This window comes from Peromyscus eremicus, chromosome 1 (assembly GCF_949786415.1).
Source record: "Peromyscus eremicus chromosome 1, PerEre_H2_v1, whole genome shotgun sequence".
In the NCBI taxonomy this organism is placed as follows: Eukaryota; Metazoa; Chordata; class Mammalia; order Rodentia; family Cricetidae; genus Peromyscus; species Peromyscus eremicus.
This window is the reverse complement of record NC_081416.1, coordinates 117,068,619-117,092,358: the sequence shown is the minus strand read 5'-3', so window position 1 is coordinate 117,092,358 and position 23,740 is coordinate 117,068,619. Positions and strand designations below refer to the sequence as shown.

Below are 23,740 nucleotides of genomic sequence, written 5' to 3'. Positions count from 1 at the left end.
GTTCTTGGATGCAGACTGCCTCTGTTAGTAACCCTTGCCGTCTCTTGGATGTTCTCTACTTCATCTTCCTGTACTTGTACTACACGTGTTACAGATGGTATCACCTCTAGTCTTTGCAACCTTGGGGGATGGCTGATGTCATTTTCTCGTTTGCAGCGAAGCCTCCAGTGGTTCGAGACTCACCCAGGGCCATATAATCAAGCTGGAGTCAGGACACATTACTCCTGCTCTCAACCTCCAGACTGTTGCTCTCTTAACTGCCTATTTCATTCCTCCTCCCATGGACTGGCCTTCCAGTAGGCCAGTGGTTCTCAACCTGTGGGTCATAACCCCTCTGGGGGTTGAACACTCCTTTCACAGGGGTCACCTAAGACCATTGGAAAACATGGATATTTACATTATGACTCATAAAAATAGAAAAATTAGAGCTATGAAGTAGCAACAAACTAATTGTATTGGTTGGGGGTCAAGACAACACACTGTAGTAAAGGTCACAGCATTGGGAAGGTTGAGAACCGCTGCAGTAGGCTGTAAATGAATTAAGTTACCTGCGTTTTTGTTTGTTAAAGATCATTTGTTTATTTTTATTTTTTTATTCTTTAAAAATTTATTTTATGTGCGTTAGTGTGAAAATGTCAGATCCCCTGGAACTGGAGTTACAGACAGTTAGGAGCTGTCGTGTGGGTGCTGGGAATTGAACCTGGGTCCTCTGGGAGAGCAGGCAGTGATCTTAACCACTGAGCCATCTCTCCAGCCCCCTCACTTATTTATTTAATGTGCCTGAGTGTATGTCTATGCACTGTACTCATGCAGTGCCCAGGGAGGCCAGAAGATGTTGGATCCCCTGGAACTAGAGTTACACAAGAGTTGTGAGCCACTGATATGGGTGCTGGGAACTGAACCTGGATCCTCTGAAGGAGCAGCCAGTGCACTTGAGCACTGAGCCATCTCTCCAGCCCCAGTCCCCTGAGTTTTAATGGGGTGTCCTGAAGTTGTATTTCTGTGATGTTAGGTCTTCACTTACTGAGGACGCGGGCATGCCCTGCTTTAAGTTCCTGTGTTTGGAAGTTGTAGCTAGTTCAGGCCTCCCAGTTATCTACAAAATTAGCTATCCATTCTCCAGTCTGTCCTCTGTGCTGTCTGAAACCAACTAAAGACCTAGGGACTCTTCCCTTACCCCTCCTCAGGCTACAGACTGCCTTCCTTAGCGTGGCTCTCCAGGAGCTGTGTGTGACCTTTGACCTTTGCCGGGTGTGCGTCTCCCCCAGGCTTGCATTCCCCCCCCCCAGGCTTGCATGTAGGCATCCTCCCAGAGTTACTCCAGGTCCAACCAAAGGCTTCCTTGAGTCCCTGGCAGGGCTTGCCTTTTAAAGGCCTAGAATGCTTGGTGGGGCCCTCGCCTGGAGTATAGGCTGCTCGGGGACGAGGACTGTGTCCTAGTTTCATGACCGTTCCTACATGCGGGGCACACGCTAAAGTATTTGGATAACTAACCCCAGCTTTGAGTCTGGTAGGGCTTTTTGTTCACATTCCCTAGGTCTGTCTCATCTTATTTAAAGTTAACAAAAATGGTTAGGGTGTGTTGCACGTGTTTTAACAAAAAGCCGAAACACCCTTGAGCCAGTGATTAATCTGTCAGGTTATTAGTAAACTATTGTCTCCAGTTTTGGCCATGTTTAAGCTGAGCAGTGTTTCTGGGTCCCCTCCTTCTGTTCTACCTTTGTTCTGCTCTGTTGGTAGGCAGTGGTGGAATATCATGTTAGAGCACTGTTTTGACAAGTTTTATGCTGCTGTTTCTCAGCTACAAACATGAAATGTAGTCTGTCCATCCACACAGACAGGAAGGATGTTGCAAATTTCCCTGAACTGTGGTGTGACGTCAGAGGACTCAGGGGTGCGGGGCTCGCCAGTGCTTTTACTCTGCATGGCTTGGAAACATACCTTCTTGTTTGCTGAGCTCACCAGCTGTCGCTCTCTTTCCGGTCCTACGTGACGGCCTCAGCTCCTTTCCCATTGCTAGTGGGTATCCCAAAGCCGCCCCCATGCTGTCCTTAGGTGTTGGAGTTGATGGCAGCTCCCCAGTGAGGGGATGTGGAAGGACTATAGGAGGAGGGGCTAGAGACGCGGCTGACATCCACTTCATCAGGGACTAATGGTGATATAATTGGCACATCCTGATCTTGTATCTTCTCAACTGTAGGAGACTAGAGAGGGACAGGGATGGGCTCCATGGTTCAGTGGTAAAGCAATTGTCTTAGCATGTGGCAGGGCCTGGGTTCAATCTCCAGCAATTCCTCTCACACACAGATAAAAGAAAAACAAACAAACAAACAAACAAAAAACAAAAGGAGACTAGAATGCCTGACTTATGGTGAGATTACTTAAATGTCTTTAAAAGTGTTTTATTGTAACATGTGAGGATTGACCATTTTCATTTTTCCCCCTCTGTCAGGGCTGGTGAGCAAACCTAGGGCTTTGTGACTGCTTGGACAGGTACCTTTCTGTTTTTCTTTTTGACGTATTTTAAAGCTTACTTTGCTCGTGTGCTTGTTCACACATGCTATGCATGTAAAGGTCAGGAGATAGCTTATGACACTGATGTTCTTCCACCACAGGGCTCTCAGGGACTAAGCTCATGTAGTCAGGCATGGCAGCAAGAGCTTGTACCCACTGAGCCACAGAGGCAGATGAGTCCTCCCTCTCCCCTTCTCTCTCTCTCTCTCTCCCCCCCTCCCCCTTCTTTCCCTCCCTCCCTCTCTTTCAAGATTTATTTAGGCTGGAAGTGGTGATATACACCTTTAATTCCAGCACTTTGGAGGCAGAGGTAGGCATATCTCTGTGAGTTCCAGGACAGCCAGTGCTACATAATGAGACCCTGTTTCAGAAAACGATTTTTTTTTTGTTTTAATTATGTGTGTGTGTGTGTGTGTGTGTGTCTGTGTCTGTGTGCACCTGAGTGCAGGTATCAGAGGTGGCCAGAGGCATTGGATCCTCTGGACTTGTTGTTATAGGCCGTTGTGAGCCATCTGACATAAATGATGGGAACCGAACTCCGGTCCTTGTAAGGACAGTACTCACTCTTAGTTTCTGAGCTATGTCGCCAGCTCAAAGGACACCTTTCTTTAAGACATGTATTTCTTTTTTTTTTTAAAAAAAGATTTATTTTTATTTTCATTTTTTGTGTGTAGGTGTTTTGCCAGCATATGTATCTGTACCATGTATGCGCAGTGACTGTAGATGCCAGAAGAAGGTGTTAGATCTCCTGGAACTGGAGTTAACAGACAGTTGTTAGCCACCGTGTGGGTGCTGGGAATTGAACCTGCGTCATATATAGTGTGTGTGTCTTCAGGTCTCAGTAAGCAAGTTCTATAAGGTATTTATGATAAAGGAAAAGTTGATAAAATTCAACTAAGTTAAAAAATACAGATCTTATCAAAAGAGAATGAAAAGCCGTGCCGCTGACTCAGATATTTGCAATGTATAATATCAATAAAGGATCAGTATTCAAAATATATATGGTTCTTCCAATTGAAAAATGGGCAGACTTGGAGGAACATGCTACTAAAAGAGGAAATTAAGCCAGTGGTGGTGGCACACGCCTTTGATCCCAACACTGGGGGTGGGGTGGGGGACAGGGGATTTCTGTGAGTCTTTGAGGAACTCCTGGATACTGTGTAGAGGATAAGAGGGGGAAAGCCTGAAAATCAGGATAAGGAATTTGAAGTCCATTTTATAAACCTCATAGAGCTCCAAAGGCCTTTTCATTTCCAGAAGGGTATTAAGTGATAAATTTATTTCACAAAGATTGTTTCAGGCAGAAATTTCAGTGGTGGGTGAAGGGAAAGTCAGAGGTGGGCGCTGTCCAGGTCCTGTTGTCCAGGAATAAGATGCAGTCGGGTGTAACTAACATTTGCATAGTGGTTTGGGAATGGAGGGGATGAACAAAGAAACATCTAATAGGCTAAGGACAGGTTGGATTTGGGGAACGAAGGGAAAGGAAGTGGAGGGTGACTCAGAGGTTGGGGTTTACCAGCTTAGAGGGACGATGATAACATGCCACGATTTGTCTGTCCAGTGCTCTATGGGCTGCCAATGCTATTTCTGCACATCACCTCATCTGATGTTCTCCAGGCCCCTGTGGAGTGGAGGGATTTTATTTCCCTTGTTTAAGATTGAAAGAAGCAGATATTAAAAGAGATCGAATGACTTGTCCAGCTTGGTGATCACCATTTACAGGAGCAGGTTCACTATATCAGCATAGGGCTGATGTCAGTGCAAGGAGAGCTCAGGGAAGGAAGCCTTTGTTTTCCATAAAAGCCATTCTTGGCTTTTGCTACTTTGTTCATTTTATAAAAGTACACTTCTGCTTTTTCTTGTATAAATTCTGTTTATTTCAGGGAGCTTGAAAAATATACACAATAACAAGGATCATTTAAGTTGCAGAAGCACTTAAACTGCACCCAAGTACTAGACTGTAGGTTCTGTGTTCTCTTTTATTAAGGAAGCAATGCTTATGCGGTATAGACAATATGCAAATGCTACAGTGTAGTTTTCACTGTCTTGAAATTATTTGCTACAACATGTTAGTATGTATATTCATTTTTCAGTGAAATTGATCATACAACACATGACTGTAGTTCATTTATGCTAGAGATGGGACCTAGGGCCTTGTGTGCTCTAGGTGAGTACTCTGCCGCTGAGCTACACTCTGCTTATACTTAAAAACTAGTTAGGGGCTGGAGAGATGTCTCAGAGCACATACTACTTGTGTAAAGAACCCAGGTTCTGTTCCTAGCGCCCAACCCAGGGAGGCTCATAACCACCTGTAACTCCAGCTCTAGAGGATCATCAGATCCCAGGGAATTCTGGCCTTCTTGTACATCTGTACCCCTGCACAATGCTCACACAGATACACACATAATTAAAAATAAAATCTTTTTAAAAATGACGATGAACAAGTTTATGATTTTAATAGCTTTAGGTATACAGTTCCTTAGTGTTAAGTACAATGACAGAGTCGTGTAGCTGTTGACACCAGCCAACTCTGGGACTTTTCCATCTTGTAAAACTGAAATGCCACACATCCAAAATAATAACTGCTAAGTCTCCTCTCTGCCCTGGAAAACTCCATTTTACTTTCTGTCTCTATTAATTTGACTACAGATACAGATACAGATTTTGTCTTTTGGGGACTGGCTTATTTCACTTAGCATAATGTTCTCAAGGCTCATTTCTCTTAGAGTATATATCAGAAATTATTTCCTTTTTAAGGTTGAATAATATTCTATTGTATGTTACCACATTATTTATCCATCAATGAACACTTTGATTGCCTTTATCTTTTGACAATTTGAATAATGTTGATAGGAATATGAATATTCAAATATCTATTTGAGTCCTTTCTTTCAATTCTTTTGGATATCTACCCATAAATGGAATTGATGGATCATATGGTAACTCTCCTTAATTTTTAAAGGTACCGCCCTTTAAATAAATACATATTATTTGGCAGTGTAGTTTTTTTATCTAATAATCTGCACATTTCCATTTCATTCATTTATAAAAATAGTATTTACTGCCTACATTATATACCTTACTAGTTTCCTTTATAATTTCATAAATGTCCTGCATTGCATCTGCTTATGATCACTTACTTTTTTTAAAATCTGGAACATACACCTACTTTTTTTTTTTTTTTTTGGTTTTTTCGAGACAGGGTTTCTCTGTGCAGCTTTGAGCCTCTCCTGGAACTCACTTGGTAGCCCAGGCTGGCCTCGAACTCACAGAGATCCGCCTGCCTCTGCCTCCCGAGTGCTGGGATTAAAGGCGTGCGCCACCACCGCCCGGCTCACATACTCTTCTTAAGGAGACCCTACCAGTCATGCCCAAACTTGCTTCCCTGAGCTCTCAATTCACTCTCATTCTACTTTCTGTAACTCTTTTTTTAGAGGGTATGGTATATGTACAAGTCTGTGAGCTGAAGCCAGAGGAAAGTGTCAAGTGTTCTCTGATCACTTTCTGAGTTATCCCATCAAGGAAAGGTCTCTCCCTGAACCTGAGCTTGTGATTTTTAGCTAGGCTGGCAGCCAGCAAGTCCTAGCAATCTTCCTATCCCTGTCCCCCACAGTGCTGGGTTACAGGCACATGTGAGACCACTCTAGCTTATAGTAGTAGGTGCTGGAATCTGAATTCAGATCCTCATAGTTGCACAGCAAGCCCTGCTAACCACTGAGTCATCTTTTTAATCCCATACATACTTCTGATTTATAAGAAATGCAGAAGTTGTATCTAAAATAAGTTCAAGTTAAATATTTTGTTTAGACTGTATTGTTGGTGATTCATGGGTTGTATCAGAAGACAAAGTCTGATTGAGGCACTGTCACAGACGCTCAGTTTGAATGGGGCAGGATGACTGCTGTATCTCTCTGCTGTTGAGCCTTGCCCCATTACGGTCTGGATGACTGCCCTAAAGACACACACATTAAAGACTTGTGATCTCTGGAGCTGTTGGGAAGTGATGGAACCTTTAGGAGACAAGGACTTAGTAGGAGAAAGGTAAGGCGTGGAGGGCATGCCCTTGAAGGAGATACTGGGACCTCAGCCCTTCCTTTCTTTTCGCCTCCTGGCTGCCGGGATATACTGCCTTCTTCCTAACCTAGAAGCAGGAGTGCCAACTGGCCATGAATAGAAACCTTTCAAACCATAAGCCAAAATAAATCTTTCCACCTTATGAGTTGTTTATTTCAAGTATTTTGTCACAGTGGCATTTGGCACTGTGTGAATGTTCACCATCAGCTATTCAGCTACGGTGTTTTCCTTTTCTTTAAGAAGGAATTGATAATTATTATCTAAAATAATTCTGATTAGAGCTCATAAATGATGTTTCTTTCTTTTTTCTTTTCTTTTTCTTTTTTTTTTTGTTTTTTTGAGACAAGATTTCTCTCTGTAGCTTTGGAGCCTGTCCTGGGACTCTCTCTGTAGACCAGGCTGGCCTCAAACTTACAGAGATCCTTCTGCCTCTGCCTCCTGAGTGCTGGGATTAAAGGCATATGTCACCACTGCCCAGCCAAATGATGTTTCTTTAACTCAGTTCCTTTTCTACATATAGCTTTTTTCTTTTACATTTATTTGTTTATTTGTGTGTATATATTACATATAATATTCATATTAATAATACCTTTTTTCCTATGTGTGCATAGACCTTTTTAATGACAATAATGTTGTTGTTGTTTTGGTGCTAGGAGGCTTTAGGCACTCTACCACTAGTTACATCACCAGACCTAAATGTAAACTTGGAGTAAATACTTACGCAGGGCTTTATGTCTTGGCTTTAAAACTTAGCAATACGTTGTAACTATTTCCTGTATCATTAAGTGTTTTTTTTCCCCCAAAGTGTAACTTAAGTTAATAATGCTGCCATGGATGTCTTATCATAAGTCTTTTCACATCTGTGGTCCTTTTCTGGATTTATTCTTAAAAGTTTGAATCTATCTTAATTTTAAAAAATCAATTCTCTTAGGTCAAATTTTAGTATATTTTGGTACAGTCTAATGAAAAGCATTACATTGTATTTAAAAACTGTATTTGTAAACCTGGCTCAGATGAGTTATTTTATTGAATTATTTCATTTTTTATAAGAAATTTATTCCTTTTTTTGTTTGTGTTTTCAAGACAGGGTTTCTCAGTGTAGCCTTGGCTGTCCTGGAACTCCTCTGTAGAGCAGGCTGGCCTCGAACTCACAGTGCTGGGAGTAAAGGCGTGCGCCACCACTGCCCAGCAGAAATTTTTTCCTTACTAGAGCCTTTGACTTGACCATACCTGAGAGGAAACTGAAACCATAAGACGTTTAGACAGCATGTCCAGAATCACACTGCGTGTAACGGGGAGCCAGAGTGAGAACCTCGTGTTAACAGTCTGTCCTGTGCCCTGTGGTGCTTTGTGTGTTTGTGGGAAATGCTCTTGTTCTTTTTAAAAATTTCCTTTCCAGCTGTATTAGGGATTGGGGCTAGTATGTCGTGTGCGTGAGACAAGCTCTCTGCACTAAGCCCCACTGGTCAGTTCCCTGAGATACAGAGGCATCACATTGTCTGCATGCCCATCTCACACAGCTTTTCAAACGTGCTGTTGTGTAGTGGCTTACATGTGTCAGAAACAACGAAGGAACAGAATCCCCAAGACTCCTAAACTTCAATATTTTCAACTCTGCTTTTCTGAAAAAAAAAAATCTTTTTAAAGACCTGTACATATACCTACTTTTTTAGTTTGTACTTCATATATAGAGAATTGGAGTTGGCACACAATGAAGATTATGTTATTATGTAATCATTCATAGGCTGTTTGGCTAGTTTTTAAAAATTGCCTTAACATTTTTCAATAAAAATGGCAGTTTTATTGCTTTTTCTTCTCTAAGCCTTTGTGTTATGTCTTTTGATATTCTGGGGTTAAGAAACAGGGTCTTGAGGGGCTGGAGAGATGCCTCAGCAGTTAAGAGCACTGGCTGTTCTTCCAGAGGACCCAGGTTCAATTCCCAGCACCCACATGGCAGCTCACACCTGTCTGTAACTCCAGTTCTGGGGGGTCCGACATCCTCACACAGACATACATGTAGGCAAAATATCAATGCACATAAAATAAAATAAATAAATTAAAAAAAGAAACAAGGTCTTGAAAAGCCAAAAGGTCCAGATAAGATGAGCTATAGTAAAATTTTGATTGGGAGTGAGGAAGGCAGACCTTGTGGTCTAGCAGGATTCTCACAGACTTGAAGACCTTTATGTAGGCGTTGATAGCTGACCAAGTGAGTAGCATATAGTCATTTTCAGCAGTGGTGAAAACGAATAATCTCTAGTTTTTGGAGGCTAAGAATTAGAAAGTACTTGAACTACATTATGGGCTTCCTCTCTTCATTTCACCTCTGGTTTCATAAATTTTTACAGAGTAAACTTCTTATTATCTTAATCATTCAGCATACATTTCCCCCTAATGTTTACTGTGGGCTGGATACTGTCCTAGGTCTTTTTTTTTTTTCTTCTAGCAGTGTGAAGATGAATACCATAACAAACTCAGAAGAGGACAGGTTTGTCTCTCCTCTGCCCCTGATTCTGCACTGTGTATCCAGATATCTGAGCATACTGTTGTTGCTGTGTGGTTGAGAAGGCAGAGGAAGTGGAGTTGGAGACTTAGGCTTGAACTCTGGCTTTGGCTTATTTAACTGTAGGTTGGACAAAATCGTGTGGTTCTTTGCGAGCCATAGTATTTTGTATTAAAATGCAGGTATGAGAGGGAGTGTGGGGACAGACCTTCTGATCTGTTATGTGCCATTTTAGTGGTGGTCTTTTGTCTTTGTGAGAATCCACAGCTGCTGACCAGAAAGTCAGTGGAGAAAGATGCTGTACTATAATTCTTTTAGTGCTGCTAAATATTCTGATAATGGAACTACAAACAAGGATGTGCTGAGGTTTTGGCCTGTAAATAAAAATATAATTTTCATTACCAACAACTATGTTAGCCTTGAGATACCAAGGCTGTTTGTGCAGTGCAGGACAGCTTCAGGTCCCTGGCAAATCTCTGGGTAATCCATGGATTTGGTTCAGGCTCATGGTTCATGGAGCTGGTTTTGTTACGAACCCCTGGAGCAGAGGTGGTCTTTGGTCAGGGCCACTGAATTGAACCTGTTCTTTCAGTTTGTGGACACTCAGAAATCAGGATAACAGTACCTGTCCTACAACCAGGCCCCAATCAGGCCTCCAAGTATGGCATGTGAGTTGTGCCTGACTTTTCCCAGCAAGGCTGATTTGGAGTCAGCAGGTATTTTGACACAATGACAGGAAAACCAACGTGGGCACGCCAGCTTCTGCCCCAGTGACAAAGGGTGTACCACCTTCCTGGCATGTGGATATATTCTGTTTGAAGAACTTGGAACCATGCTTCAAGATGGCTCAATGGATAAAGTGTCTTCTGTGCAAGTCTGATGGCCTGAATTCAATCCCTGGAACCCACTTAAATGTGGAAGGAGAGAACTGACTCAGAAAAGTTGACCTCTGACCTCCGACCTGTGTGCCACCACCAAAATACACATACAAAAAAATGCAGTAAGGGGCTGTATAGCTGATTCAGTGGTTAAGAGCACTGGATACTCTTCCAGAGAACCTGAGATTGATTTCCAGCACTGACATGGCAGCTAACCACTGCCTATGGCTCCAGTTCAGGGGATCCTGGATCCGGGAGCTTCTGATGGCACCAGGCATGCACGTGGTGAACAGACAGACACACAGGCAGGCAAAATACCCATGCACATAAAAATAAATTTATCTTTTTTAAAGCCAGTTTAAAAAAAGAAAATACTGGGCCTGGAGAGATGGCTGCTCTTCCAGAGGACCCAGGTTCAATTCCCAGCACCCACATGGCAGCTCACAACTATATGTAACTTCAGTTCCAGGGGATCTGACACCTTCATACCAATGCACATAAAATAAAGTTAAATAAGTCATTTAAAAACACTTAAAAAGTAAAAGAAAAAAGAAAATAAAAAGAACCTGGAGGCTCCTTGAACCCATCCTTTTGGATTCTTTTTATTTTTAAATTTTTATTAGCATATATTAATTATATAAAATAATGATTTTATTGTGATGTTTTTATACCTATGTGTGGTATATTCTGATCACACTCACATATGTGCTGCATTACCCATTCTTATCCCCTTTCCACTCCCCCTAGTTAATCCTTTTGGATTGTTACCAAGACTTTGTTACATAAATATAGTTGGCTAAATCATTGGCCGTTTTTCATAGACTCAACTTTTAGTTTTTTCTCCTCCCCTCTTCTCCCATTTTGTATTCTTATCTTAGTCAGTGATCTGTTGCTGTCACGAGACACCATAGCAACTCTTGTAAAGGAAAGCAGTTAACTGGTGTGGCTCACTTACAGTTTCAGAGGTTCAGTCCATTATCTTCATGGCTTTACGTAGACAGAAATGGTGCTGGAGAAGGAGCTGAGAGTCCTACATCTGGATCCGCAGGCAGCAGGAAGAGCCAGACACTGGGCCTGGCTGGAACTTTTGAAACCTCAAAGCTCATCCCCAGTGACACACTTCTTTGAACACGACCACATCTAATTCTCAAGTAGTGCCACTCCCTGATGTTTAAGCATTCAATATGTGAGCCTGTGGGGGCCATTTCTATTTAACTACCACACCTCTTCTTCTCCCTCCCTCCCCTCCCTTCCCTTCCCGTCCTCTTTAGCCACATGTTTGGTTCCCCAGGCAACTAGCCCTCCCCCTTACAGTTATCTAAGGCTTTTCATAAATTATCTTACTAACATAAATTTAGGGGAAAGAGGCTTGTTATGAATAACACAACATTTCTTATACCTTCATTTTTATTTTTAATTGTATCAAACTGGGACACATACTCTTATCCCAGGCTGGTCTTTAATTTAGATCTTCCCACCTCAGCCTCCTAGGTGCTGGGATTATAGGTCCTTGTTGCCATGCCTAACTTTTTGCCTTTGCCTTTATTTTCCTGGAGCTTCTCCAGAGCTGTTACAGGACAAAAGGCCAAATATTATAACAAAAGATGTGCTGTAAGCCAGGGACTGTGTTTATTTCTCATTATATCACAGCTGTACTTTGCTATGTCTGTATTTTTTTACTTGGCTTTTTTGAGCTTTGTGAGACATTACAAATATTTTTTTTTGTCTCATTTTGAGACTTTTTCTGGACCACAGTCATCCCTCATTATGAAAGGGCATTGGTTCTAAGGCCTTAGATAGCAGGTCTGTGAGTGTTCAAGGCCCTTGTGTGCATATTCCCTCATACATTTCAAATCATTCCTAGATGACTTACATCTAATACAGTGTAAGTGCTATGTAAATAGTTGTTGTTTGTCTAGGGAACAATGACAAGAAAGAGAAGTCTGCACATGTTTAGTGCAGGCACGTTTTCCCATGTAGTTTCTATCCATGGTTATTTAAATTTGCAAGTTTAGAGCCTGCGGATATAGGGAGGGCCAGTTGTAAATTGGTCAGGATTTTTTTGAATGCTTGTTGAAGCCAAAAAGGGAATTTGTGGGCCACTGTAAGTTGGCTTAGGTAACTGAACGGAGGCAAGGCTATGGGTGTGCTGGCCTCTGACAAGCATTATCTTTTGTTTTCTAGGGTTGCCTTGTGCTGTTGTTCAACAGGCAGTGATGCCATCTGACCTCCTTTCATAGCTTTATTAATGGAATAATTAATTCCAATTTGAAAATTCCTAGGGAGGAAATAAGATGAGCCTGCCTGGCATACCTACCCTCAGTGGCCAGGAGGTAGCCTTCATGGTTGGCAGCAGTATTCCTGGAAAGTAGGCAGCTGGAATGGGAACACGCCTTAGAGGAAGAAAGGATGTTGGCCAGAGAGGCCAGTGTTGCCCTATACTGGGGTTGAGGCTTCCCAGTGCTTGTCAGTTTAAGAATTAATCCCACCTTCCTATGTAATGACCATTATTCCTTATAATGACTCTGAGGCGGTTTGCATGTTTCATTGCTGGAGAAACTTTCCATTTAGTCTGTTTGGTAAGAGAAGACTGGATAATAACACAAGGGAAAATTCCATCCGGTGTGACATAAAAGGAGTGTGTGTTCCAATTTGACCTTTCTTACTTCTTTCTTAGGAGGAGCCTAGTCCATCTCTTTCTCCCTCTCCCCTGGTAGACACTGCATCCTCAGCTCTCCATTTTATTTTGAGAAGAACTAAGTTGTCCAGGCTGTCCTTGATCTCACTGTATAGCCCTGGCAGGTCTTGAACTTGTGATTTTCGAGTCTTAATGTCATGGGTATCTAGGATTACAGGTCATTACTTCTCGTTTTATCAAGTACTTTCTTAGTTGCTGTCTGTTGGTTTTGCATTCCAGTGGCAGTATCACTGCATGATGTGTTCTAATGAATCTGCTAACTGTAATTTGGAGCAAGTTGTCCAATTTTATGGGTCTTAATTTCCTTACCTGGTAGTTTGGGCTTGCTGTTGTGATAGACCAAACAAAACACAAAAGACTCAACCTCCATAGAAGTTTATCAGTGCCATCAAATTTAAACTAGGTGTTCTTGATCTGTGGGGCCCTCTGTTTTAAGTAGATGCAGAAGTCATGGCTCTTCTCAGTGGTTCAGTCAGCTTCAACACATGGGTCTCAGGGGCACTTCAAGCCTATCTATCTGCATATCTGGACACTCACAGAATGGGGAAAAACATGGAGGGTCATGGGAGAAAGGTTTTCTAGTGTCAGGTCTGGAAGGGGTCCATGTTAGTTGGTTCAGGTTTTCTTGGACAGACACACCTCGCATCACCAGAAGTTGGGAGGTGCAGTTTGCCGAGTACGCAGGAGAAGGGACTGGGTTTGAAGGGGTAGCCAGGCTCTGCTACACTTGTTGGCAGTTAGCATCATGTGCTTCCCCTTTTTCATGCACAGGTCCTGTGCAGTCAGGGAGGGAGAGAGGTTTCTCACAGCTCTTGTAAGTCCTGACATTCCCCTTACCCTCCCTTTTTTGGGCTCAGTAGTAGATATATAACCTAGGCTTAAATCAGGCTGGTTCTAGAATGCCTCTGATCCTGTGCCATCTATCCAGCCCCTGGCAATGAGGGCAGAGCAACTCATAGAGAACAGCTTAGAGAATTGCAGGGAGAGAGCAGGAGTCTCTCTGGACCTTGCCGGAAGTTCTGATAGCTAAGGCTAGACTTTGCGTTAGCATGAATCGTTAAATTTACTTCATCACAGGATATTTCGAGGTTCATTTTCTTTACTTACAAGTTTCCTGGCTGACACAGGAATTATACAAAGGTTATACAATGGAAAAAGATTGGGGAGAGGGGAAGGATAGAGCCTGGATCCCCCAAGTTCCACTTCCTGTCCGTACTGACCTTCCTGTGATGGTTTTTGAGCATGCCCAAGCCGAGTTTGAACTGATGTTCTCTTAGCTTGACTTTCCTGAACCCTGGAATTCCAGGTGGGGTTATGACACCCTTTCATACCATTTTTTTCCTCTTCCTTTAAAAAATGTACACAATGATTTCTCTCTGATTTGAATGATACAGAGTTCTTTTTTCCTTTTAATAGGTCTCATGTGTCCCAGGCTGACCTCAAACTAAGTGTGTCACTGAGGATGACCTTAAACTTCGAGTCATCCTGTCTATCTCCCCGAGTGCTAGCATGACAGGCATGTGCCGCCATCCATGGCACCTGGCTTGTAAGATGCCAGAGCTCCAACCCAAGGCTTTATGCATGCTAGGCAAGTGATCTACCAACTGAGCTACATCCTCTGCCCAAATATGTAGTCTGTTTCCTAAAATGAGTGGAATGTAGTCATATATTCATATGCTTTCTTGTAGCAACTTCTCTGAAGCTTGTCTTTTTTTTTCCTTCTTTCTTTAAAGCAGGCTCTTATTGGTAGCCCAGGCTGCCCTCTGCAGTTGATTCTCCAGCCTCTGCCTCCCAAGTGACAGCCCTTGCTTATCTTTTTATTCAGCAGGTAAGATATACATTGCAGAATGTATTTGGTTTATAATTGTTTATTGTTGGTGAGTATAGGTTTAAAAATTTTGGATTGCCTGTTCTAAACTCTTTTGAATAGTTTGTGGTATTTGTTGATTTTATGGCACATCTAACTTGAGAAAAATGCCACGTGACATTTCTGAAAGGATACTGACAGAATTATGTGGCATTCATTAAGGCTGTTGGAAATAAACTGGTAAGTATTTAGGGACTGTTGCTCAAGAAGCTTGTTTGCGCAACCAAAAGTTGTTGGCACAGGACAGAGACACCTCATCCACCTGTGGTGACAAATGTAAACCGTGGACGTCCAGCCTGACTCACTTCTGTCAGAATGTGGAGAGCAGCAGAGGGGTGACATTCTCAGCATAGAACTGCCCTACCTTACTTGGTTTCAAAAAGAATTTGAAGCAACTTAAAGACTATGTAGAGAGACAGAGAAAGGGGATCAGGGCCAAGAGCGCACAAAGGTGGACTGATCAGTTAAGTCAAGAGCCAGGGCAGTGTGTGGAAATGCATGCCTGCCTTAGGGACATGCATGGTTGCCTGGGGCTGGCTCACACATTTGGCTCTGAGCTTCCCATAGCCTCACCAAATAGGAAAACTAGGAGTAACTGAGGAGAAATGCAGTTTCTGGGCTGAGGACTAAAGGAATTGCTCTCCTGAGCTCTTTTGGAGGGCCAAGGTTCTTAGTACTGTTTCCTAAGGAATGCGCTGGTGAGTGGATGAGGAGCTGTGGAGCCGTGCCAGGGACATGGAGGAAGTTGAAGCCCTGTTGTGGGAGGTTGTGCACTGAGGTGCCATTCCACAAACTTGTGCGATGTCTTTCTTCCGCAGGGCTTAGCCACACTTGTCTTCTCTTTGCCTGGTTGGATTTAGATCTAGAGTTTTGCATCTTACGGGATGTCTGTTAGTTAACTGTTGTGATGGCAGATGAGGGAGCGAGAGATGGGTGAGTCTGAAAGAGGTGACAGGCATGACGGGGTCTGGGGACGAGAAGAGCAGGGAAGGGAAGGACCACTGAGCGTCATTTAAAGGGAACAGATGGCTGTGTACTTAAGATGTACAGTGCCCTAGAAGGTGGCTCTGCACACAGGACTGTTAATGGCACGTGTGGTAGTGAAGGCTGCAGAAGTTGGCTAGCCAGTCACAGAAGCCCAGCAACAGACAAACCGACCTGTGCCCTTGGATGCCAGCGTGGTAGTGTGCTGGGGGTGAGGCGGAATGCGCGGGTCTGAATTGCTTCTCCACCTGGGTGCCGGCTTCACAGTAGAGTGTAACAAAATGAAATAGTGTACATTTTGGTTACACATCACTTGTTTTTAAATCCCAGTTTTACCACTTTATACTAGTGGGACCTTGGGCAAATTATGTAAACTGTGTATGCCCTAGATTTTAGTTCAGGCAAACAAACAAGTCACCTACATCAGAGGAGTGCTATGAGGATTGAATACATTGATATATTGTAAAGCACATGAATAGTGCCTATACCTACTGAATATCCTTGAGTTATTACCTGTTGTTAGTTACATTTATTCATATTGATTATTATTAATGAGAATATATATCTATATATATACATACACACATATATAATGAATTGAGAAATCATAGTCTGGAATTGCTTGTAGACATCTTGCTTGGTGATGTCCCCAGTGCGGCTATGCGGTGGGACCTGTGTAGGTGGAGTTAGGCTCCACACCACATAATTAAAGGGAAGGAACTGCAGGGAGTGGTGTTGCCATATGACCTTGAAGTTGTCTGGGTAGAACTTGGGGTGGAGAAGGCAAAGCCTGAGGCACTGAGATCTTTAAAGATATCGATGACCTAGAGGTCAGAAGAAGGCGGCAGGGTTTAGACCTCTGGGTGATGTGGTCCCAAAAGGCTGGGATAGAGAGGGGTGTCTGAAAGGAACACCTCTGCAGAGCAGGGTCTGGAAGGGGTGGCTCTGCAGAGTCCCTTTCCAGAACTCTCCTGTAGCTTATGTGTGCAGTAGCCCAGTCACAGTGTAATGCTGGCTAGTTACTGTTTCAGTGCTTTGGATTCCAGTCTCAGTCTGCTGGTAGCTGCTGTGGACAGCGTGGTTCTTTGAGTCCTCCTTCCTCCCTAACCTTTGGCTGCCTTTGCTTCTCTCTTGCAGACACTTTGTCAGTTCTCTTCCTCTCCCTCCACCCCAGTTCATCTGGAGGAGGTTAGCGTCCTTCCAGCTCCACACTCTGGGCCTTAGCCCGCTCCTAATAACTACCTTGTGGCTGTGCACACATTCCCAGCTGAACATCTACAGCCTTTCCATTCTGAATGCTCCTGTTATCTCTGGGCTCTGCACATCCGAGGTTGTCTTTGTGTGTTTTGCTAAATAATTTTCTGACCCTAGACACGAAGGATGAGATCCTGTCACCTGCCATGGAGTTCTTCCTTTTTCCTGACTCTCCTGCTTGAATCCTAAACTTCTGCCTTCATCCCACCCCACCCTATTGCCTGCTAGGACACTGGCCTTTGCTGGTTCTTCCCGAGGCCTGTTAGCCTCATTGTGTCCTGGGATCGGGCCTCCCTTTTCTTGCCTGAGTAATTAAGTACCTGCCCAGTTCAGTGAGCCTGTGAGACTTCTTGGGCACGTCCTCCTGTCCAGCCTGCCCTTCCTCTTCAGAATCTGTGTCCTAACAGTGAACACATGGGAGAGACGGACAGAAAGAGGGCTCAGCAGGTAAGGGTGCTTACTGACATATTAGATGACCTGAGCTTGACTCCTAGAACCCACGTGGAAGGGGAGAGCCACCTCCCACAGTTATCCTGTGAACTCCACAATGTGCGGTGGCAAGCATGCACATGTGCACCCCCGCACCCCCAGTATATATTAAAGTGTTTTTTAAAGGGGAAAAAAAGGAAATGTTCTTCACACAGCTTCTGTTCTTTTATTCTTCCTGATGTGTTAGTTTTTTGTGAGTGTGTGATGTTTAGTTAGTATGTGCTAAGGATATTCAAAGTGAAGAAGGATAGGAGAGTTGAAATCTAATTTTTATTTAATTTCTAAGGCAAAAGAAATCTACTCTAGTTCTCTTTTACCTACTACTATGAAATAAGTGGTATAAAAGCAAGCTCTCTTTTCTTGTGAGAGCGACTGTTAGAAAGGTCCTGGGCGTAGACGATATAAAATGGTTTATAATTAGACTAAGGTGTGCCACTTCTAGGTGGATTCCCTGTGATCTGGAAGTAGTGGCAGTCCAGGCTCTCTCTGTGGTGGCAGTTGTTGTAATGGCTTTCACCTTGGAAAGTTGAGGAATTGGGGACGTAACTATGGGATTTATGTAAAGGGTGCACATAAGGATCTGAGGCTAGAGAAGGACCATTGGCCAGTTTCCTCAGGGCCTTGTTGTTCTCCAGACCCTGAGAGATTATCTTGTCTGTTAGGAGAACCCCGCCTAACCACGGGAGAGGTGTTGTCTGCTGTTAGTAGGGATTCGTGGTAGTGAAATGACTAGGGAAAACTGTTGGCACTATTTAATGAACTTCAACACGGTCATTTCTCTCTCGCCCACCAATTCTCGTTCTAGGCATGTAGCTAACAGAGATGTGTAAATATGCTCACTACAAAAATCACATACTAGAATGTTATTGCACTATCATTCACACCAGCTAACGATTAGAAATAAGGACAGGATGAAATGCCTTGTAACAATGGAGATGAAAGAACCTTAGTTACACACAAAGGCATGGATGGATTTCATAAGCAGTGTTGAGAGACGGAGGCTAGCCAACACTTGTGTATTACATGATTTGGTTTGTACATAGTTCAGAACCTGGCAGGTGGTGTTGGGGCCTGGAGGGTGTTGACTCCGGGTGGGGGTGGGGGGAGGAGGAGAGGCAGTGATTTGGAGAAGGTGCAAAGGCTTCTGGGTTCTGGTAATGTTCTATTTCTTGACATGGTGGTAGTTATACACATGAGGTCGCCTAAGCTATAATTTAGGGCATGCTTTTTGCTGTGTATTAACCTCTAGCACAAATTTCTGTTGAAACCCTGCAGTATATACTACAGCGGAACAGTTTTCATACATCTATGTCCCCCTCAGTCTTAATCGATTTTTGTGCAGTTCCCACTCTTCCTTGGAGAAACGTTCTCTGGTAAGCTACCCTTCGCGTTTACACTGGGTTCGGTCTCCCTGCTGTATGTTCTGTTGGCACTGGCACCCCGATGGCACCTGCCTGTGTGTAAGTGGTTGATTGCTGGCTTCCTGATGTGGGAGCTCAGGAGAGCAGAGGCTGGATGGGTTTATGCCAGCCATTGTGTTTCCTGGTGCTGCCAGGGTCCCTGTCAGTAAAGGACCAGAACGGATGCCTTCACAGGGAGCAGGGGCTGTCCTCCACCCTTTGACTTTTAGTATGGGGAACACAAGCTTGAAGGAGCATAAGCTTGAAGCCCTATGGAGTTGCCTAAAGTGCTTTTGAGAATATAGTAATTTTAATAGCCGTAAAATGTGACCTGTAGGAAGATTCAGTTGAAAGCAGGAAACCAGGCTGCATCATCAATGTTCCTTAACGTAGTTCTGTGTCCACCAGGCGTGTTCCTGTGAATGAATAATTTATATATGATGACTTCATTTGGTCTGCCTTTTCTCATGACAGTTCTAAGGTCAAGACTATTTTAAGTCTGAGAAATATGTCCTGAAAGTCAGCTCCAGAGTCTTTATTTCCTTTTTACTTTAATACTGAAGTCTTGGCTGTCCTTCTCAACTCTTCTCCTGGAATACTTTAGAAGTATAATAAATATCCTCTACTTGGATTTTTCTTTGAACTTTGATTTTCTTTTTCAATTAGATCTAGGAAAATGGCACATTCTCATTTATTGTTATCACTTAAGAGAATTAGGCCAAAAGAATGTTCCAGCTAATGCAGTAGGAAAAAGAACTTAGGCATTTACATTGATTGTTTTCTTGGGTGGTTTTTATAGGTTTTTTTCCTTTGGTATGTGATTGGGTATCAGGTTTGGGAACCAGGTGGTACTAGTCCATCTCAGTCTACCACTCCCTACTTTTTGACTTTTGGCAAGTCACATAACTCCAGCTTTCTTATTTGTAAAGTCAGGTACTTATTAAGATCCAATGAATTAACGTAAACAGTCTACTCAATGTGTAAAAACTGTAAAACTTTAATAGCAGTTACCTAAGAAGACAGTTCAAACTTTATTGTTGTCTAAACAAATGATTCAGATGTATAGTATTGGGGCTAGAGAGATGTCTCAGTGGTTAACAGCATTTACTGTTCTTGCAGAGAACCTGGGTTTGGTTCCCAGAACCCTCATAGTTGCCTACAATTTGTTCACAACTCCAGTTCCAGGGCATCCAGTGTCCTCTCACAGTTTACCACTGAGACTGAAGAATGAAGTGTGGGATCACTGTGTCAGCTATAATTACCTATGTTGATTCACTGCATCTCCTTTTTGCTCTGGGAGCAAAGGATGGGGAAGCAGGGAGATAATTTTGGAGAACCTGATTCACTTTAATAAACACTTCCTGAAGAACAGACTCATTCAGAATTGCAGCCAAATCTTTGGATATTCTGTGTAGCCTTGAATTCTTATCAGTTTTTCGTTTCTTCAGCAATTTCTTACAATTTTGCCTTACTATTAAAGACTACACTAAATAACCTTGCATTTTTTTCAGTGAGAAAAGGGTAAATAGTATTGTTTTTCTAAGAATGGGAAATATTCACATACAACTATGATCTTAAGGGGCTTGGTAAATAAAGTCCGAAGGGATTTGAGTGTTTTGGAAAGCACGGGGGACCCCCTTCTCTGTCTCTACAACTGCGCCTTTAACCAAGGCACTGACTTCTTTGAGTCAGCCTGCCAATCTCCTCCTCCCTTCCTCCCTGCTCTCTCTGTGGTAGTCCAGGTTGGCCTTGAAGTCAAAGCACTGTGCCCAGCTTAGGTAGGTTGGCACTCTCTCTCTCTCCCCCTCTCCCTCTCCCCGTCTCCTTCCCTCCCTTCCTTTTGCAAAGTGCGAAGTATATTGAGAGGGAGCAGGGAGAGGTCTTGAAAATGAATTGTGAGGCATTGCTTTCTTTCTAAAATGGAGATGATAAGTTCTACTTTATATAGCTTTTGAGACAATGTGATGAATTATACTTTCCCTAAGAGACATGAGACTGATAAGTATAAAGGAGTGAGTTTTTATTAACTCCTTCCTCTACTTCAGTTTAACATACTGCATCCTTTGGCAAGAGTGAATACATTTAAAGGATTGTCTGTAATTAGTTGATTTAGTATTCTGAAATATTTTATTGTGTAGAATTTATAATAGAGTTAATATTTGTAGTGTAACAATTATCCCCAAATGTATTGACTAAAACAATACTAACCATTATTTTTCAGTGTCCATGGGTCAGGAATTTGAGAGTTGGCTAGGCTTGGATTCTAGCTCACAGTATCTTATAATGTTGCTTTCAATGATGCCTAGAATGTAGTCAGCCTTGGACTGGCTGGATGGGGCCAGAGGATTCACTTCCAAGATGGTTTACTTGTATGACTGGCCAGTTAGAATATGAGTCCAGTTTCTGTTCCTGTAGGCTATGTTCTCAGGCTGCTGCATAAATGTTCTCATAGCATGAGCTGCTGCCAGAGGAGTATCTACGAGACTGAGACATCAGAGAAGTCAGATATCAACTTTAACATATTCTGTTGTTCATGTAGACTCAGTGACAGTATATACTATACAAGATCTTGTGATAGGGGCTGGAGAGATGGCCCTGCAGCTAGAGTGCCGGCTGCTCTTCCAGAGGACCTGGTTCTTGTGGCTGACAACCACCTGTAATTCTAGCTGTAGGCATGCAGGTGGTGTACAGACATGCATACAGGCAACACCCATACACATAAAATTAAAAGTAAAGAAATTCTTTTAAAAAAGAGCACTTCTACTTTTCTAGAAGACTCGAGTTCGACTCCCAGCACCCATAACCAGCTGTATTCTATCTCCAGGGGATCTAATGTCTCTGGCCTTCAAGCGTACCTGCACTCACATATACATATCCCACATGCAGATACATACCTACACATAAATTATAAATAGTAAAATAAGTTTTTGTTTATTTGCTTTTGGAGACAGGGTCTTGCTATATAGATAGCCTTGTATTGCTTGAACCTGCTCTGTGGATCGGGCTGGCTTCAGACTCAGAGATTTGCCCATCTCTGCCTCCCAACTGCTGGGATTAAACATGCTCTCCACCATGCCCAGCAAAATAAATATTAAAAAAAAATCTTGTGCTAGTCATATATTTAATTCATTAGTAATAATTTGGTGACAAATAGTGATCTTTTGTGACATTCTTTTTTTAAAATTTAATACTGACTATGCTGTAAGGAGAAATTCTTTTTTTTTTTTTTTTTTTTTTTTGGTTTTTTCGAGACAGGGTTTCTCTGTGTAGCTTTGCACCTTACCTGGAACTCACTTGGTAGCCCAGGCTGGCCTCGAACTCACAGAGAGGCGCCTGGCTCTGCCTCCCGAGTGCTGGGATTAAAGGCGTGCGCCACCACCGCCCGGCAAGGAGAAATTCTTTAACTGTGATAAGGCTTGAATAACTTAGGCTGAGTAAATGTCTTTTCTTGACCACAATTTATCAGTTTTTAGAAGAGTAATTGGGTTCTTTAGCATCATCCTAAGTATTATTATGGGAGCTGTGGATGTAGCTGAGTTCACTGAGTACTTACCTAGTGTGCTGACTAGTTTTTATGTCAACTTGATATGCACTAGGGACATTTTGGAAGAAAGAATTTTAGTAGAGAAAGTGCCTTCATAAGACTGGCCTATATGCAAGTCTGTTGGACATTTTCTTTATTGATGATGGATGTGGTAATGCCACCTTTAGGCAGGTGGTCCTGGGTAGTATAAGAAAACAGACTGAGCAAGCGATGAGGAGAAAGTGGGTAAGCAGTACTTGTCCATGGCCTCTGCCTTCAGATGCCTGCCTTGAATTCCGGTTCTCACTTCCCTGAACGACGGACTAAAAATTGTAAGTCGAAATAAACCTTTTTCTTCCTGAGTTACTTTTTGGTCATGGTGTTTATCATAGCAATATAAACCCTACTAAGCCATCTAGCACACATAAAGTCCTGGATTTAAACCCTAGCACCACATAAGACCAGGTGTGGTGTCTCACACCTGTAATCTCAATAATTGGGAGGTGGAGGCATGAGGAGTAGAAACTCAAGGCCATCTTGGGTAATAAAGCAAGTAGGATTTGAGCTTGGGCTACATGTGACCCCATCTTAAAAAGGGGGGAGTTATGCCGAGCAGTGGTGGTACATGCCTTTAATCCCAGCACTAGGGAGGCAGAGGCAGGTGGATCTCTGTGAGTTCGAGGCCAGCCTGGTCTACAGAGTGAGATCCAGAACAGCCAAGACTGTTTTACAGAGAAACCCTGTCTCCAAACAAACTAAACAAAACTAAAAAAGGGAAGGTCATTTAGTTATTATGGCCTCAAGGATTTTAACATATACTTCAACCTATCATACTTATTACCTGTACTGATGCTCTTATATTTATGTCTCATTGTTTTGTTTGACTCATGCTGTCTTCAAACTCAGAATCTTCCTGCTACCACCTCTCCAGTGCTGAGATGGCTGTTCCATCTTGCGTGGCTTATATCCTTTTTGAGAAATGGTAACATAGTATATGTAATATTCTTGTTTTGCTTTTCTAACTCAATTATATATCCTTGAGATCCCCCCATCTGTGCAGGAATTCATTATTAGGAAAAAAAACTTCAGAATATAATTCATATAATCCTTTTTTTTTAATTTAGTGCTGGCAGTACAGCTCAAGGCTTTGTCCATGCTAGGCAAGTTCTCTGCCACTGAGCTGCGTCCCCAGCCCTGAGTACTCTCATAATCATAGTTTGGTAGTGTTAGCGCATTCAGAGTTGTGCAACCACAACCCCGACTCAAAGAAACCCTCCTGCTTCCCTACTTACTCTCAGGCCTGGCAACCACTAATCTGCTTTGGTCTCTGCATCACATAATGGATATTTAATTTAAATAGATTATCTGATTTTTGGCTTTTATGTCTGGCTTCTTTCACTTAGTGTAATGTTTTCAAGGCTCATCCTTCTTGTAGTTAGAAATCAGTTCCTCATTCTTTGTCAATGGGTAACTAGTCCATTACTGGGTTAATCTATCTACACTCTAGTCAACCAGCCCAAATTGGTGAATATTTGTATTATTTAAGGATCACTTGT

General features: G+C 42.7%; 1 protein-coding gene and 1 long non-coding RNA gene across 8 annotated transcripts in view; one reads left to right on the top strand and one right to left on the bottom strand.

The window, feature by feature from the left end:
- Pde8a (phosphodiesterase 8A) overlaps window positions 1-23,740 on the top strand; it is a 137,000-nt gene that overhangs the window by 5,315 nt on the left and 107,945 nt on the right. The gene's annotated exons all lie outside the window — the stretch shown is intronic.
- The window catches only part of LOC131918053 (uncharacterized), a 39,262-nt gene that overhangs the window by 515 nt on the left and 15,007 nt on the right, over window positions 1-23,740 (bottom strand). For 2 of the 7 annotated variants that reach the window (XR_009380820.1, XR_009380824.1), the window contains one exon: window positions 21,059-21,145. This is a non-coding gene — a long non-coding RNA (uncharacterized LOC131918053). Of the gene's footprint in view, window positions 1-1,296; window positions 2,205-4,030; window positions 4,136-13,938; window positions 15,502-18,992; window positions 19,078-21,058; window positions 21,146-23,025; window positions 23,153-23,740 lie in introns of those variants that run through there. The other 5 variants (XR_009380819.1, XR_009380816.1, XR_009380823.1 and 2 more) reach the window with 5 other exon arrangements.